The sequence below is a fragment of the Nycticebus coucang genome, chromosome 21 (genome assembly GCF_027406575.1).
Source record: "Nycticebus coucang isolate mNycCou1 chromosome 21, mNycCou1.pri, whole genome shotgun sequence".
In the NCBI taxonomy this organism is placed as follows: domain Eukaryota; kingdom Metazoa; phylum Chordata; class Mammalia; order Primates; family Lorisidae; genus Nycticebus; species Nycticebus coucang.
Genome location: NC_069800.1, coordinates 46,161,010 through 46,180,809, shown reverse-complemented (window position 1 = coordinate 46,180,809; position 19,800 = coordinate 46,161,010).

Sequence of the window (19,800 nt, the reverse complement as noted above, 5' to 3'; positions counted from 1 at the left end):
ATGGAAGAGTCCTTGACTGTTTGTTCGGCTTGGTTATTGTTGGTATATATAAAGGCTACAGATTTATGGGTGTTGATTTTGTAGCCTGAGACATTGCTATATTCCTTGATCACTTCTAAAAGTTTTGTAGTAGAATCCCTAGTGTTTTCCAGATATACGATCATATCATCTGCGAAGAGTGAAAGTTTGATCTCTTCTGACCCTATATGGATATCCTTGATCGCCTTTTCTTCCCTAATTGCAATGGCTAAAACTTCCATTACAATGTTAAAGAGCAATGGAGACAATGGGCAACCTTGCCTGGTTCCTGATCAAAGTGGAAATGATTTCAATTTAACTCCATTCAATACGACATTGGCTGTGGGTTTGCTGTACATGGCCTCTATTAGTTTAAGATATTTCCTTTCTATACCAATTTTCTTAAGTGCTCTGATCATGAAGGGATGCTGGATATTATCAAAAGCTTTTTCTGCATCAATTGAAAGAATCATATGGTCTTTATTTTTAAGTTTGTTTATGTGTTGAATTACATTTATAGATTTATGTATATTGAACCAGCCTTGAGACCCTGGGATAAATCCAACTTGGTCATGGTGTATAATTTTTTCGATGTGTTGCTGGATTCTGTTTGTTAGGATCTTATTGAGTATTTTAGCATCTATATTCATTAGTGATATTGGTGTATAATTTTCTTTTCTTGTTGGGTCTTTCCCTGGTTTGGGGATCAAGGTGATGTTTGCTTCGTAGAATGTGCTGGGTAATATTCCTTCTTTTTCTATATTTTGGGAGAGGTTTAGTGGTATAGGTACTAGTTCTTCTTTAAAGGTTTGGTAGAATTCTGACGTAAAGCCATCTGGTCCTGGGCTTTTCTTTTTAGGGAGATTTTCTATAGTTGATGCTATTTCAGAACTTGATATAGGCCTGTTCAACATTTCCACTTCGTTCTGGCTAAGTCTTGGTAGGTGGCGTGCTTCCAGGTATCGGTCAATTTCTTTCAGATTTTCATATTTGTGAGAGTAGTGTTTCTTGTAGTATTCGTTATGGATTTTTTGAATTTCTGAGGGGTCTGTTGTTATTTCATCATTACCATTTCTGATTGATGAAATTAGAGATTTTATTCTTTTATTCCTGGTTAGGTTGGCCAAAGGTTTATCTATTTTATTGATCTTTTCAAAAAAACAACTTTTGCATTTATTGATCTGTTGTATAATTCTTTTGTTTTCAATTTCATTTAATTCTGCTCTGATTTGGGTTATTTCTTTTCTTCTGCTGCGTTTGGGGTTTAAGTGTTCTTCTTTCTCCAGTTGCTTGAGATGTTCCATTAAGTTATTGACTTCCTCTCTTTCTGTTTTCTTGATGAAGGCTTGCAGTGCTATAAATTTCCCTCTTAGGACTGCCTTTGCAGTATCCCAGAGGTTCTGGTAATTCGTGTCTTGGTTGTTGTTTTGTTCCAAAAATATGGTGATTGCCTTCTTAATCTTGTTTATAACCCATGTATCCTTCAGCATAAGGTTGTTTAGCTTCCATGTTTTTGTATGGGTATGCAGGTTCCTATTGTTATTTAGTTCAACTTTTATTCCATGATGGTCTGACAAGATGCAAGGAATAATTTCTATTTTTTTAAATTTGCTCAGGTTAGATTTGTGTCCTAGAATGTGGTCAGTTTTGGAGTATGTTCCGTGGCCTGATGAGAAGAATGTGTATTCAGTTTTTGGGGGATGAAATGTTCTGTAGAAGTCTGTTAAGTCCAGATGTTGAATGGTTGAGTTTAAATGTAAAATTTCTTTGCTTAGCTTCTTTTTGGAGGATCTATCCAAGACTGCTAAAGGGGTGTTAAAATCTCTAACTACTATGGAAGTGGAGGAAATTGAGTTGCTCATGTCTGTTAGAGTTTCTCTTATAAATTGAGGTGCGTTTTGGTTGGGTGCATAAATATTAATAATTGAGATCTCATCATATTGAGTATTACCTTTAACAAATATGAAGTGTCCATCCTTATCCTTAATTATTTTGGTTGGTTTAAAGCCTATTGCGTCTGCAAACAGGATTGCAATGCCTGCTTTTTTCTGCTTTCCATTTGCCTGGAATATAGATGACCATCCCTTCACCTTGAGTCTATATCTGTCTTTTAATGTAAGATGCAATTCTTGGATGCAGCAGATATCTGGCTTGAGTTTTTGTATCCAGTCCGCCAACCTGTGCCTCTTTAGAGGACAATTTCAACCATTCACATTAATTGAGAGTATTGATAAGCCTTTTGAGAGACCGGTGGACATTTTTAATCCTTTTGCGACTGTGGAAGTTGGAATTTGATCAAAAATTTTTTGGGTGGGTTTACTTTTGTGGTGGAGAATTACACTGACCTTTATGGAGGATAGGTCTAAGAATGTCCTGGAGAACTGGTTTAGTTGTGGCAAATTTCTTCAACATGTGAATGTTGTTGAAGTATTTAATTTCTCCGCCATAAATGAAGCTCAGTTTAGCTGGGTACAGGGTCCTGGGTTGAAAGTCATTTTGTTTTAGGAAATTAAAAGTCGATGACCATCCTCTTCTAGCTTGAAAGGTTTCAGCAGAGAGATCTACAGTTATTCTGATATTCTTCCCCTTGTAGGTAATGGTTTTCTTTCGTCTGGCAGCTTTCAAAATTTTCTCCTTCATATTAACTTTAGTGAAATTGATTATGATGTGTCTGGGGGATGTCTTATTTGGGTTGAGTTGTGCTGGAGTTCTGAAACTGTCTGCTATCTGAATTTTGGAATCTCTTGGCATGTCTGAAAAGTTCTCCTTCATAATCTCAGAGAAAAGAGACTCTGTGCCTTGTGAAGCCACTTCATCACTTTCAGGGATCCTTATAAGACGAATGTTGGTTTTCTTCAAATTATCCGAGAGCTCTCTGAGAGAGTGGTCTGTTTTTGCTCTCCATTTCTCTTCTTCTTTGAGGGTTTGGGAGCATTCGAAAGCTTTGTCTTCAATGTCAGAAATCCTTTCTTTTGCTTGCTCCATTCTGTTACTGAGGGATTCTACTGTGTTTCTCAGATCTTTGAGGGATGCAACTTCTTGTCTCAATGTGTCGAAATCTTTGGTCATTTGGTCTTTGAATCCGTTGAATTCTTGAGATAACTTTTGGAATTCTAATTCGATCTTATTTGCTATCCAGATCCTGAATTCAATTTCTGACATCTCAGCTATTTGTTTGGGCATGGGGTCTTGTGCTGTTTCTGCCCCATTGATCCTTGGGGGAGTTGATCTACTCTGATTATTCATATTGCCAGAGTTTTTCTGTTGATTTCACCTCATGATTGTTTTTCACCATTGCCTCTGGCTGTCCTCAGAGTTTGGGAGGTGTCTCTCCAAGATTAGACCCCAGCAGGATCACTCTATTGTTGCTGGATCTTTGTAGGGAGTGACCCTGTGTAGTTCCTCTGGGGCTGCTCCAGCTAGGGAGTTCTGGTTGTGGAAGCAGCTCCAGTTTGTGACACACCCGGATCCGGCAACAGGGCTGAGGGTGGTGCGCACGGTTCTGGGAGTGCCAGGCGCCCAGTGACTTTGGCACAGAGAGCCCAAGGCTCCAGCAGTCTCTGGCCAGGAGAAGAGCTCTGCGCAGAGGCAGGGAGGGCTCCAAAGGGCATGCAGCTACCAGAGTCCCTGTCCAAATGAACAGGCTAGTGTGGAAGCTGTGAGGACACAGGAGGGAGGACACAGGGTTGCATGGCTCCCGCAGTTCCTGGTCAGGGAATGTGGAGGCCTGGTGGCTGCGGATCATGCGTCAGGGGTTGCTGCACAGCTCTTATAGAGGTCTGGGCGGCACCAAGCCTAGGAATTTGAGGTTGCTATGAGCTGTGATGTCACGGCACTCTACCCAGGGCAACAGCCCAAGGCTCCAGTGTGCCAAAACCATCTCACTCTGCCCTTAAGGATTAAGGCTGTAAGGCAGCTCTGCCCCCGCCTTTAGGCTGCTCAGTCAATAGGTTACTTTGAACAGCCCAATCCTTACTCTGAGACCCTGAGGGCGGAGCTTGCTGGGGCAGTTCTTTCACAATGGCTTCCTGTGCCCAGCTCAGTGGCTCAGTCTGGGGCCCCAGACAATGCCCAAAGTTCTCCACACTCCTGCTCAAGCTCTCCCCAAGGCAGTTCAACTGAGTGCCAAGTCCAAGAACACCGAAACAGTTCACAGGTAAGGCCTTTCCGGTTTGCAGTCTCACTGCTGCTTGTACTTACGGTTGCCAGTGTGATTAGGTCGATTGAACACGCGCAACCACTTGCCAGTTTTCCACTGTTTTTGTCCTCCTCTTGGGATCCAGAAGTCCCTTTCTGGCTCCCTGTATCCTCAAAGGGATGATTATAGGCAGATCCCACTGGCCAGAGATGCCTGAAATCTTGTCTCCCCAGACTCGCTGTTCCCAGTTGCAGGGAAGCTGTTACTCAGCAGCCATCTTTAATCTCTTCCCAAAGGTATCCTTTTTAACATGTGAAGATCCCTGGAAGGATCAGCAACTGGAACCCTCTTCACCCTGTCCAGCCATGGTCATCTCTTCCCCACAGATCTTTCCTGGACCCATGGTTTCTCTCCTTCCCCCATTGGCCCTGACTGGTGTTGCTTCCTCACTTGCTTCCCTTCTCTCTTTCTTAGCAATATGTCTCACATCATTTTCTTCCTAGAGCTAGAAAGACCTTGTCAAATACAGTTTCTGAAACTTGTTTTGTAAAGCATTAGGTACAGTGCCAGAGTGTTCCACCCTCTCTACTCTGTTTTGTTTCCCCACCACTGTTCTACTTCCTGGGTGATCTCATGCACTCTTACTTTAACATTCAATGAATGTTACACTCTATCTTCAGATCTCAATGGAGAGCTTCAGATGCCCAAGCTAACCAGTGTCTTAAATGCGTCACACATGGACCATCACATCCCATTCTGCCCAACATGGTGCACCCCTCCCTATTCCTTGAATCAGCCAGTGGAACCAATAGTTATCCAGTCACTTATGCCAAATTTGGAGAATTGTCCTGATTTTCTTTTTCATTCAATCTCAACTTCCATCAGTCACCACACCCTGTTGACTTTCCTCAACATCTATCAAACTTCCTCCTCTTTTCCATCCTTATTGTCATGCCTTAGAGAAGACCACCATCTTCTCATCCCTGAACCACTACAGTTGTCTCCCAGGGGTCTTCCTGACCCCAGTCCTCTGCTTCCCCCTTAAATCTATCCTCAAAATGGTTATTGGAGCATTCTACCTAAAAAATAATCCTTCCCTGGATATTTCACTGCCTAAAAACCTTCTATGGCTTATTTTTTTGTGTGTGAAATAAATTTCAAGCTTCTTAACATAGTACACAACACTTTCCAGGACCATGCACCTTCTAATAGCACAACTCCAGCAATATTCATCTTCCCAGAGTTTTCTGGATGCTCCATAGTAGTCACACATCATTGTCCTTGTTTATGTTCATTTATTTACCAGTAACACCCTTCTCTTCTTTTTTCCTTGATTGCCTCTACAACTTTGGGGACTTAGGTTTAGAATCACCTCTTTCTAGAAGCTTTTTCATGTACTTTCCCACCTGTTAGTTTAAACAACCGTCCTCTGGTCCTCCATCACATTCTACACTTTTCTGAATCTCAGCATTTGCCTTGTGGTATAATAATTTTCTATCTATTTATTATCTTAATAATACAATGAGCTTTGACAAAGCAAGGAATGTGGATTTACTTTCATATCCCCAGGCCTGTGTAATTGTCTCACGGTCAAGAGCATTCATCTTGGAGCCTGAAAAACCAGGATTTGAACCCTGGTTTTGCTACTCACTAATCACCTGAAAAATGGGTGTTGCAACTCTAGTCTTCAGATTCCTCATTTGTAAAGTGGAAGTTTGAATAGAACTCACCTCACTGTCTTGTTGTGAAGGTCCAGTGAGAAATGCATGTGATGTAATCTTCACACTATCTGGTACATTATAAATATTAAAAACTAAATATCCTATAAATGGTTCTCATTTGTTTTGCAATAAGAATTTTGAACTGAGTATAGAGTGAATGTATTTAAAGGAATAATGTCTTTCAAGAAAGACAATGGTCCTATTTTGAACACCCAATAGGCACCTCTGTCATGTCCTAAGGGGCCACCATGTTGCCCACTGAGTCTCTGATCCTCCTGGGAAAAGTGGCACAAAGAATTAGGCCCCATCAATGTGCCTGTGGCCAGGAGGCCTCCCAGGCTCCCTCATCTCACTGTAACCCCTGGTTTGCACATCTTCCCAGCTTCGTTTTCTCTGTTGTACTTATAACCACAGAAATTATATTCTATATTTAATTGCTAAATTTTTTGTCTGCCACCCCAGCTAGAGTGTCCATAACAGCAGAGGCTTTGTCTCATTCTCTACCTTTCTCCATAATTCATATTAAATAGTGCCTGATGCACAGCAGCCATCAATCTTCCTTTCTGAGTAAATAAATACATCAACATTCATTAAACTTTTTGGTTTCAGGCTTGTTTACCGGATTACTCCAAAGTACTGTGTGCATGTGGGTTCTATCGATACCATATTAAAAATTAAAACTGAAAAATCTCCAAAACCCACAAATACATGTTGCCACATCCCACTCACCACCAGGACAACAAAGTCATGACATGGCCTGTGGAAACTTCACTCTACTCTCATGAAAGCAAGAACATGAAAAGGTAAAAAAAATAATAGCACCTTAGTCGCATCAGTGAATTAGTTTTGACTGCACAGACTCCTGAAAGGGTCTGGACCACATTGTGAGAAGTGTTGAAATAGAAAAGCAGCCTAGAAAAAAAAATAAAGTGAATAGTTGGAGGGAAACTGTTTCAGGGATTTTCTGGGGATTGCTGGTCAGTGCCAGCAGAAGAGCGACTTTTGAAGAGAGCAGCCAAGGCAGCCAGCTCGGAGCAACCTGTCCATTCTGGATTGCGAGAGCACAGCAGACACACTTTCTTGTTGAGGAAGGATGCGGAGGGAGCTGTACATAGCATGGAGAGAAGAGCAAGACCAGGCGAGGCAGATCCAATGACCAACGACAGAGCCTAAGCAGAAATGAGTGGTTTCATTGACGGGAGGAGAGCAGCAGAGAGGGCAACTGGAGAAACTAATGCCCACCAAGACCACCTGAGATGAGAAGAGAGGGGAGGCGGGGGCCCCGGTGGTCCCAGCAGAGCTGGTGGAGAGCCCCAAAATTTACCAACTGCCCTTTGCATTTGCCCTTCCACTGGGCGTTCTGGAAAGGTGGCTCTATATTTCCCACTGGGATGACTCAAAACCATGGACCTGGCTGAAGTATGGAATCCAGAGAGGGACTTCAGCACATCCAGGGTTTGAGATTCAATAGTGAATTAGGGAGAGCGCGCAACACTGGGGCTAAGACAAGCAGAGCATGAACCCACCAGAACAGCTGCCTCCAGATTCTGCCTGTACAGATGTGTGGGCATCCACACCGTGAGAAGGCAAAGAAACAGCCTTTCTTCTTAAAGAGATTCGGAAACTCGGGAGAGGGGACCAGGCTGAAAAAGTAGAACAGATGGCTCCTGTTGAGGCAGAAAATTTTGAATAAGCAGGGGAAAAAAAATACTTTGATAAAAATGTAACGCTCTCTTTCAAAGAGATGTGAGTAGAGCAAGAAACAGGCTTTCTGGGGGGAAATTGTTGGCAGAATTTAAAAATTTAATAGAAGATTTGAAAAAGTGAAGAGTCTTTCCTCAGATCTGAGTTAGTGTTTAAAAAGATCACTCAGAAGAAACATCTTACAAATCGGTGCAAACCTAAACACATAAATGCATAAGAATTAAAGTTTTAAAAAGAGATTCAAGGATGAACCAATAAGCAACTCCGAGGATGAATCCCGAAGACTCAGGTAATTAGTGGGACAGCTAAAGGAAGAAAGGAAAACAGAGGGGAGAAAAGTAATCATCAAGTAACAGAAGAAAACTCTGAGTTGAAGCCCCAGCTGGTTTAGTCTTCATTTTGAAAGGGTTCCCTGAGCCCCAGGCAGAACAAATGAAAAAAGATATACACTCTAGGTATCTTGTAAAATTCCCAAACTTCAAAGATAAAGAGAGATCCTTACAAGTTTTCAGAAAGAAAACAAGATTTTTAAACGATTTTTACCCATAGCCCTCAGGCTGGACTAGCTTGGGGGAGAAGATGTTAAACATTTAACTAGCTGTAACCAGAGCTGGCAAGAGAACAGGGCTGAAGGATCAGACAGACACGATTTAAGAAAACAAAAGAATCCAAGAAGCCCAGGTGTGGTGGCTCCTGCCTGCAATCCTAATACTCTGGGAGGCCAAGACAGAGAATCGCTCGAGTTCATGAGTTCGAGATCAGCCTGAGCAAGATGAGACTCTGCCTCTACTACAAATAGAAAAAATTAGCCAGGCACCTGTAGTCCCAACTACTTGGGAGGATGAGGTGGGAAGGTGGCTTGAACTCAGGAGTTTGAAGTTTCTGTGAGCTAGGCTGATGCCAGGGCAGTCTAGCCCAGGTGACAGAGCAAGACTCTGTCTCCATAGAGAAAAAATAAATAAAAATAAATAAATAAATAAATAAAAGGGTTACCTGGGGACAGTGTTGGTAGCAGAGTTCACCTGTCCCTACAGGAGGACATTGGGATCATTGCTCGGCTTCTCTACAATGCTGTGTGCCCATAAGGCATTGGAGAATCATTGCCTGATGAGCCACAGTTTACTTACAGGTGCAATGTCATGAACGCTTATCTTCTTTCATCTATTAATTCAACTTGTGTTCACTGAGTAGCTCCTATGTCCCAGGCACTGGAGTGAGGCTCTGGGGGTAGAACTTTGAACATGACAGACAAGGTCCCTGTCCTTAAGTTTACATTCTAGTAGGAGAGACAAATGAGCAAGCAAATACGTTAGCAGACAAGATAATTAAAGACTGAAATCAATATCATCTAGGAAATAAACAGAGTGATGTTAAGGAGCAGACATGAGGCTGTGGATGTGGGATGGGGGTGTCCAGGGAAGGGAGAGGCAGCTACAGAGCCCTGAAGCACAAGAATGAATCATGGAAGGGAAGAGTGAAGGTTACAGGCCTCCGGGCAGAGGGTACAGCACAGGGTGAGGCCAGAAACAAGGAAGGTTTTAGTGCAAGTAAGAACACAGAGGAGATGGTTGTGGTTAGACAGGAAGGCAGAGGGTGGAAGGTGATAAAGACGGAGAATAGCCACAGGATGTCACCGTGAGGAGAAAAGAGTCAAGATCTGGACTACCCAGCAGCAGCAACTGGTGGGCCTGCGACCTTCCTGCCTGGCAAAAGGGTGGCTTTTGGTGGCTCCATCCTGAATCAGAGCCAGGACCTGGGGTGGGAAACTCAGCAGTGGGGAGGTGGAAGCTGTCTGTGGTGGCTGTCACACCTGGTGGGCTGGAGAAGCTGTCATTACAGAGCATTAGCATAAGAAAAGGAGGCTCCCTGTGTTTGGGCTTGTCACCCTGCAGTGACAGGGTGCACAAATGTGGGCAGGCATGGGGAACAGAGGCCATCAGCATCTGCGCTGACAATGTTGGGTACCACAGCTGTCACTCTGCCGGGGCTGGCCCACCCCCACTACCCACGCTACCATTAGAAACTGCAGCTCCTCGCCCACTGCTTTTATTTCCACACAATGTGTCAATAGTTACTTGGCAGGTCTTTGCTGAGAGACGGGGTGGGGTGCACCTGCTTGCTGGGGCAGAAGAGCGTGCAAGCACCACCCCTGTGCTCCAGGGTTTGCGTGTCCCTCCACCTGCTTCCTGGAGGCTCAGCCCTCTGTGCCATGGGGTTAGACCCTCGACCTCGGCTCTCCCTTCCTGGTTCACTTCCTGAAACTAAAACACAGACACGAATAAATATCTCGTTAAATGGGACCAAAGACGATTCAACAGATGGGTTTGTTTACCAAGAAAACTTCTAAATGGCTCAAGAAATCAGGTTGTGGTTTTTTCTGGGTTTTCTTTATGCCAGAACCTTTTTTGCATCTGCCCCCTCCTCAAAAAAAAGACTGTCACAAGTAAGAAACTGGACAATGATGTCTAATACTCTATGAATCTGGAAAAAGATAGAACAGAATAAACACAGATAGAACTGACACTCACTGAGTGTTTACTACAACCACCACCAGCAGCAGTAGCAAATAGACCACAGGGTAAGCAACCCCGATCTGGAAATTCATAATCCAAATGCTCCAAAATCCATAGCTTTTTGAGCACCCACTAGCTACTCAAAGGAAATGCTTATTGAAGCAGTAAGTATCACACAAACATTTCAAAATCTACAAGAATCTGAAATCTGAAATATTTCTGGTCCCAAACATTTTGGACAAGAGATACTCACTCAACCTGTGCAACGGTAATATTGCTACTGTCTAGAGAATGCTCGTTATAATACCCTTGACTTTGTATTATCCTTTTATCCTCACAAAACCTTGGAATGTGAAACAGGCCCAGGGTGAATGAAAAACTGATTTAAGTTCACACGAGTAAGTTGTGAATAGGGCTATTTGTGTAGGTTGTCCGATCCCATAGCTTTGCTTCTCATTTAACCCTCAGGATGACCTGGAGAACTAGGAGTTAAGAATTAAGAAACTGAGATCAAGTGAGGTTAAGCAGCTGGTGCCACGATTCAAACCAGGCCTTACTCTTTCACTTTTCCTAGCAGCCATTTGATACTTCATTTTATAACAACTGCTTAAGGGTCTGGCTTCTCCGTGGCCAGCTTCCCAGTTAGATCTTTGCTTTTGTTTATGTGAGCGTTGTCCAGCTGTGTGACAATAAGCAGACTTCAGCTTCAGAAGAAAGCAAGGTGCAAGTGCAGGCAGGGACTGATCTCCAGCTTAGACTGTCCTGCATCCATCATTCTGTGCCCTGCTCCACTTTTCCGGACACTCATCCTCCTCTTGTTTACAACACAAGGACATTGAGGCATAGGAACGGGACACACAATTTTGTGTGCTTACAAAATTCAGAGTGGCAGAGCTGGAAGGTTCCCATGGGGACCACCCAATGCAACCCCCTCATTTTACAGCTGAGGAAACAGGACCCCAAGGTTAAGTAACTGCCCCAAGGTCACATAACCCATTAACGGCAAATCCCAGATGGGAATCCCCATATTCCAGCTTTGGGCCTGAAAAAGCAAGCCAAGTGGAAAAACAGATGCAAATGCCTGCACATCCCTTTGGGATCTGGGGTCTGGGTGGCATCCGTGGAAACCACCCTTGACATCCCTGCCTCAAGCTTGCTTTGTGCCTCTGCACCTGGCTGCAGCATCTTACGCAGGGGCCGGCTCCTACGGGCATTCCCTGAAGAGCTGCCATTGGCCAGGGTTCCATGGATGTTCACAGATGTGGGGACAGCTGTAGGGGCCAGAGTCCCTGAAGGTACCCTCTGGAGCTCCTATTCCTGAAAGCTTTAGGGTCCACAGCAGACTTTGAGTAACCAACAGCCACCAACATTGAGAGCTGACGTGGCTGACAACCCAGCAGAGCAGGACTTTCCCTAAGGGAGGAAATGTGCAAGCAAATACATTTGTAACGTATGGTTTTAATAAAAATAGGCTTTTTTCCTTTCTTTGTGATAGTTTTAAGGATTCTCAGAGCCTAGATGAACATTTTTATTCCTCAGAAGGGAAGATACCACACACCATCTCCCCAACTTTTCTGTTCATGGAATCTCCTAAAAGCCATTGACAGGTGCTCTGAAGGCCACTTCGAGGGCATCCTGACCGGACCAGGAGGGCTGGTGTGAGGGCAGTATGGAATTTTGGGGCCTTGTCAGAGGCCCAGTCTCAGCCCAGATACACTAGTACTTAGGTTTATGGTAAAAACAACAACAAAATAACAAATGTCAGGTTCAATCTTCTGTGTCTTGGAGTGCCAGGGACCTCTTATTCAGGTTGGGATAAGCTCTCAACTAGTATGGGATTTTTCTTCTTGAGTTCTTGAGTTCTTGACCACAACTGGAAGGACTGGAGAATTCTGGGGAAAGCAGAAATAGCTAAGGGGACTTTGCTGCAGCCAGTGGCTTCGGAGACAAGAGAATCTCTACACACCATGTCCATAGCACTTGAGCCTACTAATGTTTAGCCTTCTGCAAGAGATACCCACTGCAGAACCCACTGCAAAGATACCTCCGCCAACCCCCTCTTCCCCTTTGCATTTCCTTTCCTTCTGAATGGGTGCATTCTGTTGCTAGCTATGAAGATATGGCTGAAAGCAAAATTGCAGACTCTGAATAAGGTCACCACTTGAGTCTGGAATGGCACAAGTTAAACATCATGAGCCCTTTGTCCTCAAATTAACATGTAGAGATTTACACTGATCACCCTTTATAAATACCACAGTTCTCTGGTTGTGCTAATGACATTCCTGACACGAAGCTACTCAAAATGGAGACAGGAGGAAAGAAGCCATATTCCTATCCCCCACATGACACAGTTAGGGAAGACGTCTCCCAGTAAACACCCACATGCTGTTATGTAAAGCCTTTTGCTCCCAAGTTTGTCAAAACAATCAAGACATCCACACAAACAAGATGGAGGACAACCATACTGTCCATAAAGAGAAGAAGTCTGGAAAACACAGGAGAGATGACAACAAATCAGCCTTCTTACGGACTTAGTTTCTTCCTCTCACCAATCTGAAAACTCTTGAGGGCAAGAACTGTGTTACTCATGGCTGTATTCCCACTGTGCCCACAGAGGGTCCTTCACATGAAAGGCCACTCTGTTAGTAATCATTTAATGATGAACTGAGATCCAGATGAAGACAATTCAAGCAGAAAGTTGCATTTCACACAGTGATTGATTTGGCAGTAGGAAGGAGAATGGAACGAGGAACAAGCACGTGACCAGTGCAGTGGCGCCTAATAATTAGTTATACAGATATGCTGGTATGTAGTAAAAAGAGATTTCAAAAGATCCTGATTGGTTACTTAGAACCCACAGCTGGACTATACAAGGCAAATCTCTCAGTCCTCACATCTGTTCACCAAGGGACTTAATTCTCTGGTCAGATCCTGCCTTCCCCAAATCAGTTTAGCAGTAGGCACTGAAGACCTTTCTCCAGAAAGCTCTGTTCTGGTCTCGTCTTGATGGGATTAAAGTATAAAAACCTTCTACTCCTCAACATGGATTGTCCAGTGAATAGACTTCTTATCATAAAAACTTGGTGGAGAACTGCTATCATGAGCTGGATATTCTCTCTTTGCCCTTCAAATCCAATATTTACTCTTTTTCACCTAGCTCTCTGTTCTGGGATGCTGACCTTGGTGGACTACACTGGTATGATCTTTTCTTTCTGACTTCTAGGGGAAGATGGTCAATGGAAGTTACCCACAGGTGACTGGAACATGGAAGAGGAGCAAAGTTGCAATATTTATTCCCTGAGACCTACCTGTGCTGCTCCACCATGTAGCAAGCTGGGTTCCTCTACCAGACCCACACCTGCATCTCTGAGCTACAGCTCCCTCTCCAATGTCCTCTAACAGGACCTCCCTTGCCTCTTCCCCCTGAGGATCATGATGACTTCCAACTATTGCTATCCCTAGCACTTCACCACCCATTTTTGGTGTATATTCCTATGAAGAGTTCTTTATACTCTTCCCTACAACACTCATCTGAGGATGCCGTCTGTTTCCAATCAGGAAACCTGGCTACACACAGTAGGACATCAGAAGAGCAACCTGTATTTTTTATTCCATAATATTTATACAGTTCACATATGTGAGACTATTTTTAGTGCCTTAATTTTTCTACTGAAAGTAGAATTTTATGTATACACTAGCTCCATCCCCTTCATCCATTCAAACGTTGGCATCTACCCTCATTCCATCATAGAATCTTAGCATGTGAGTTCTCAACTGCTATTTCTTAAGACCGTGGTGCTGCAGCTGGCTGGGCTCAGTCATCACCCAATACCTGTGTTTCAGCAGCAATGCTTTTCCCACAGAATTGGAGTTCTTTGAAACTGACATCTTTACACGATGGATCTTCCTAGCCATGAACGTGATAAATCTCTCTTATATTTCCCTTTATAACTTTCAGTAAAATGTTATCATTTTTCCCTAAGGTATTACACATCCCACTGGTGCTTCTATAAATATGTATCTTTTATTATGGTTTCTAATTGTTTGTGGTATATATGAATTTTTAACACGTTGATTTTATATGCAGCAATCTTAGCAATCTCTTTATTAGTTATAATGACGGTAAGTAGATTTTCTACAGGACCCTATATGAACAATCATATTGCTTAAAAATAATGACCTTTTGTTTCTTTTCAATCTTCATACCTATTATTACTTTAAATTGTGTTATTGCGTTGCTGGAAGGTTCCGATGAAGTATTAGACAAAATGATGATAGGCAGTCATACCTTGTTCTTAACCTTAAAAAAAAAATGCCGCTATGTTTGTTACATTAACTGCAATGCTTGCTGTCATCTTTCAGAAGGCATCCTTTGTCAGGTTAAGGAATTGTTTTCCTGATTAACCTAAAGGATGTTTTTAAAATATTAACACAAAGGAAATGCCATCACTTCATCAAATTTAATTTATTTTTATTTACATTTATTTTTTTTTTTTTTTGTAGAGACAGAGTCTCACCTTATCGCTCTCGGTAGAGTGCCGTGGCGTCACACAGCTCACAGCAACCTCCAAATCCGTGGGCTTAGGCAATTCTCTTGACTCAGCCTCCCGAGTAGCTGGGACTACAGGCGCCCGCCACAACGCCCGGCTATTTTTTTGTTGCAGTTTGGCTGGGGCTGGGTTTGAACCCGCCACCCTCGGCATATGGGGCCGGCGCCCTACCTGCTGAGCCACAGGCGCCGCCCTACATTTATTTTTATTTTTATTACAAAACTCCTTTATAATAAAGTGGTTTATAATAAAAACCTTCTCCTTTTTAATGTGTTAATGTAGTAAATTAGGTTACGGGAAACTCTCAAACATCCTTCTATGTCTGAGATATGATCTTACCTGGTCATTTGTCACATTGATATATGCTTATCACATTCACAGGTGATACAGAGTTTGAAGTGGGCATAAATAAGTTAAATATCGAGAATTAATCTCCAAGTATGTTCATCATGTATTTCTAATACTCGGCACACAAATGAGTACTTGATACATATTTGTTAAATGAATGAATGAACAAATAAGTTAAAATTAACAAGAATATTTAAACAGGTTGGAAGAATGGATCACATTTAATGCAGTGAAATAAGATGACAGAAGTGTACATTTCTGTAGCAAAGTCAATAAGCCAGCTGTGAACGTACGGGACAGGAAAACATGGCTAAAGAAAACTACGGGTGAAACAGCTAAGGAACTTAAGTTGATGACAAGGTTACTATAGGACAAGCACATGATGAGAAAGTTGAGCAAACAATTCAACCTTGGGCTGCATTTACAGTACCTACAGTGATGTGGCTGTACCATTTTCGTAGCCGTACCCTGTGCCAGCCATAAAGCCCTGGAGCATTCTGCTCACTGTTGCTAGCACCCAGAAACAGTCTCGGGTAGATGAAGCATCTGGAAACCATGACAAAGGAAAATATCAAAAGGAATTGTTGCTATTTTGCAAGGAGTTCCTAAGACCCAGCATCAGAAGATTTTTGGTTGCTTTATTGAAATAATTAGCACCATCAAACAGAAGAGGAATTAGATACTGCTATAGAATTCCAAAGGGTCAAAAAGAATACTTAACAGAAAAATTGGATTTCTTTAATATAATGAAAATCTCTTAGATAAGTGAAGTGCTTGATAAAGACCTAAATCACTCTACAGGAGACTGAGTTCTTCTGTAATAGTTGTGTGCCATTCATGTCTAGATTGTCACCTACCCAAGGTGTTATAGAGAAAAGGCACCCCAGCATAGACTCTGGGAATCAATGCTTAGGCCTCTTCAAATTCCAAAACTGGAACTCACAAATAGATAGTGTGACAAATGTACAGATCACATGTGATGCAGACAAATAAAAAGTCCTGATCGGCATAGATTTATTGTGACATCCCAACCACAGCATGTAGAATGTTCAGTATATTTTGGTAGCAAAAAATAGTGCATCTGATCCAAAAATGTAATCTGCCTGCTGAGTTGTCACACTGAAACTTTAACTCTAAACCATTTTTAAGGACCTCTAGAGTTCAAAAACTTTCAGCCTAAGGAACATCTTCAGCCCACAGGAAGTTTGTTTGGCCTTTATAGTGGTTGTATGGGCATGTGTGTGAACTCTCAAGAAGATTACATATAAAAATCATGACTTCCAGCTTCTCTTGAAAAATTAGAAAATTTGGCAGCACTGGGACTATATTTTCATACAGCAACAAGCAGTCTAAGCTGATAACCATAGCTACCTCTAGACAAGGCCTTGTGGTCCGGGTGAGCAGTCCCTACCATATGCTATGGTTTTAATACCTGGACATCATTCAATGTCCCTACTCACCAGAAAGAACATGAATTTGCAACCTGAAAGGCGTGCAGGAAGTAATTGAAACATAAATTTAAAAAGTATTTTCATGGATGTACAAATTGGTATGGGAACACTCTAGGGGAGTTCAGGTAGTAATCTCAAAAGCTATGGCAGGAACACAAAGGATGAGAAGGATTCTCTCAGGTTGAGAATGAAGAAAGGGTACTCGGGTATAACAGGCTGAACCCATTTATGGAGGCATAAATAGTATGTTTAAGCATTGGTTAAAAGTTCAATATGCTCTGGGAGGCTGAAGCAGGATGATTGCTTGAGGTCAGGAGTTCAAGACAAGCTTGAGCAAGAGTGAGACACCCATCTTCAAAAAAATAAAAAATAAAAAAAAGTTAACCAGGCCTGGTAGTGGGTGCCAATAATTCCATCTATTCAGGAGGCTGAGCAGAAAGATCACTTAAGTCTAGCAGTGTGAGCTTACAGTGAGCTACAATTGCACCACCAAACTCTGGCCTAGGAGACAGAGCAGAACTCTGTCCCTAAATAAATGAATAAAGTTCAGTATGGATGAAGTATGGAGTTCATAGCATAAGATGTAAAAAGGCAACAGATTGTGAAGACTCTCAAGACACAAAGTTTAAGAACTCACATTTTTATTTTTTGTTTGAAAGGGGTCCTTCAAGGACTTGAAGCATGAGAATGATATAGTCAGATTTTTTTTTAAGTACTACTGTGAAATTTCCATCTCCAGCCAATGACAAATTAATTAGTATTACACTTATCAATTTGCCATAATTAAGCCTGAAAATGAAGCATATACATATGAAGCAGTTGTTTTCAGGCATTGGACGATAAGCAAGAGAAACATATGAGGGAAGTCCTGGATTATCTCTAACCCCTACTTATGGACAATTTCCTAACCCTGGTGCAGGGAGGTGGCAAGCTCCAGCAAACTGGGGTGGTCCTACCAACTGGGAAGAGGGCACTGAAGTTCAGGGCTGTCAGACCAATTAGCATGTGTGAGACGTCCAGGCACCGTGGCTCATAGCAGTAATCCTAGCACTGTGAGAAGCCAAAGTAGGAGGATCACTCAATCTCAGGAGTTCAAGACCAGCCTGAGCATAAACAATATTCCATCTCTACTGAAAATAGAAAAACCAACCTGGCCTGGTGGCAGGCACATGTAGTCCCAGCTACTTGGGAGGCTGAGGCAAGAGGGTTACTTGAGCACAGGAGTTTCAGGTTGCTGTGAGTTGTGACACCACTGCACTTTACCTAAGGTGACAGAGTGAGACTCTATCTCAAAAAACAAACAAACAATTTTTTAAAAAAGCAAAGAAAGTACCTACCATAGTTATAAAATGAGGCAGCTCCAGAAGTCTGAGTGGGGGCTTCCCTCAGGTCCTTGGCTAAGGTTTCAGCTAAGAAGTAGAAACAAGTTGCCATGAGACCTATCAGATATCAATGAGTTAAGTAGAACAAAGATATTAGATCTTGCCCAGTGCTTAGAGAAAGTATTTCAGTCTACTCTGAGGACAGAGCCTTTATTAATATCGTAGATAGTTCACTGAGACACCAGAAAGACCACTGTCTTTTTGAATGGCCTACAAACTAAGAATGGAGTTTATATTTTCAAAAGGTGATAAAATAAAATGAGTAAGAATATGTGACACACACCCTATGTTCCCCTATAGAGTGTAACATATTTACTATCTGGCCCTTCACAGAAAGCTTGGTAACTCTTCCTAAGAGTAAGGGCTGGTTTATAAAACCTAAAACAAAGATGCAATGAAGTCAAGGAGAGGCATCATCAGTCCATTAACTACCTCCCAGAACAAAATTCAACCCTCTTCAAGGGAAGACAACATCAGTCAACCTCCTGGCAATGAATTATCCACAATATTCAGTATATGCTGAAGATCCCCAGACATGTGAAGAAGCAGGGAACCTGGGCAATAATGAATACAATAAGAACCCACCAAGTAAGATGCTGAAATTAGCAGAAAAGGATTTTAGAGAAGTTGTTACAAATATATTTTTTAAAAACTTGAAAGAAAATGAGGGAACATGAAGAACATCATCAGAGAAAGAGAATGAAAAAATATTTTAAAAAAAGAATGAAATAAAAGTCTAAGAACAGAAATACCATCTGAAATGAAAAAATACTTTGCTGCTCTTAGTAGCAAATTGTAAATAGCAGACAAAAGGGTCAGTTAACTTGAAGACAAATTCTTAGTAATTATCCAATTAGACCAGGTGCAGTGGTTCATGGCTGTAATCCTAGTGCTCTGGGAGGCCAAGGCAAGTGGATTGCTTGAGCCCAGGGGTTCAAGACCAGCCTGAGCAAGAAAGAGACCCTGTCTCTACCAAAAATAGAAAAATTACCCAGACATGGTGGGTCCATGCTCGTAGTCCCAGATACCTGTGAAGCAGAGGCAAGAGGATCACCTGAGCCCAAGTGTTTGAGGTGGGGGGTGTGAGTATGATGATGCCATGGCACTTTACCCCAGACAACAGAATGAGACTCTGTCTCAAAAAACCAACAAAAATTAAGAAAAAAATAAAAATGGTTGAAAAATTATCAGGGCTTTAATGACCTATGGGATAATTTGTTGTTGTTTTTTTATTAATATTAAATCATAGCTGTGTACGTTAATGTGATCATGGGGCATGATACACTGGTTTTATAAACAGTTTGACACATTTTCATCACACTGGTTAACATAGCCTTCCTGGCATTTTCTTAGTTATTGTGTTAAGACAATTATATTCTACATTTACTAAGTTTCACATGTACCCTTGTAGGATGCTCCGCAGGTGTAATCCTACCAATCACCCTCCCTCCGCCCACCCTCCCCCCTCCTTCCCCTCCCTCTCCCCATTCCCCATATTCTTAGGTTATAACTGGGTTATATCTTTCATATGAAAGCCATAAATTAATTTCATAATAGGGCTGAGTACATTGGATACTTTTTCTTCCATTTGAAGCAGTCCAACGCAAGTATAATTGGATCCCAAAAGGAACAGGAGAGAGAAAATGGGACATAAAACATATTTGAAGAAATAATTATCAAGTTTTTTATAAAGAACATTCTGATGGCTGAAAGAGGATAGTTTAAGCAGAAAAAAAAAATATGTCTAAAACTAGAGCCATGGTAATGAGAATAAAAAGCAAATGGGTTTAAGACATAAACTTAAGCATCAAATCAATGAGACATTTCATTTTTATATAAAACATAACATGGAAAAAAATAAAGGAGAGCTCTCAGTCTCGGGACTAACTGATGCACACTTGCATCACTTGTTACGACTACCAGTGACAAATATGGAACCAGACATTGTCCATCTCATTAGCCAAAAGCAGGCCCA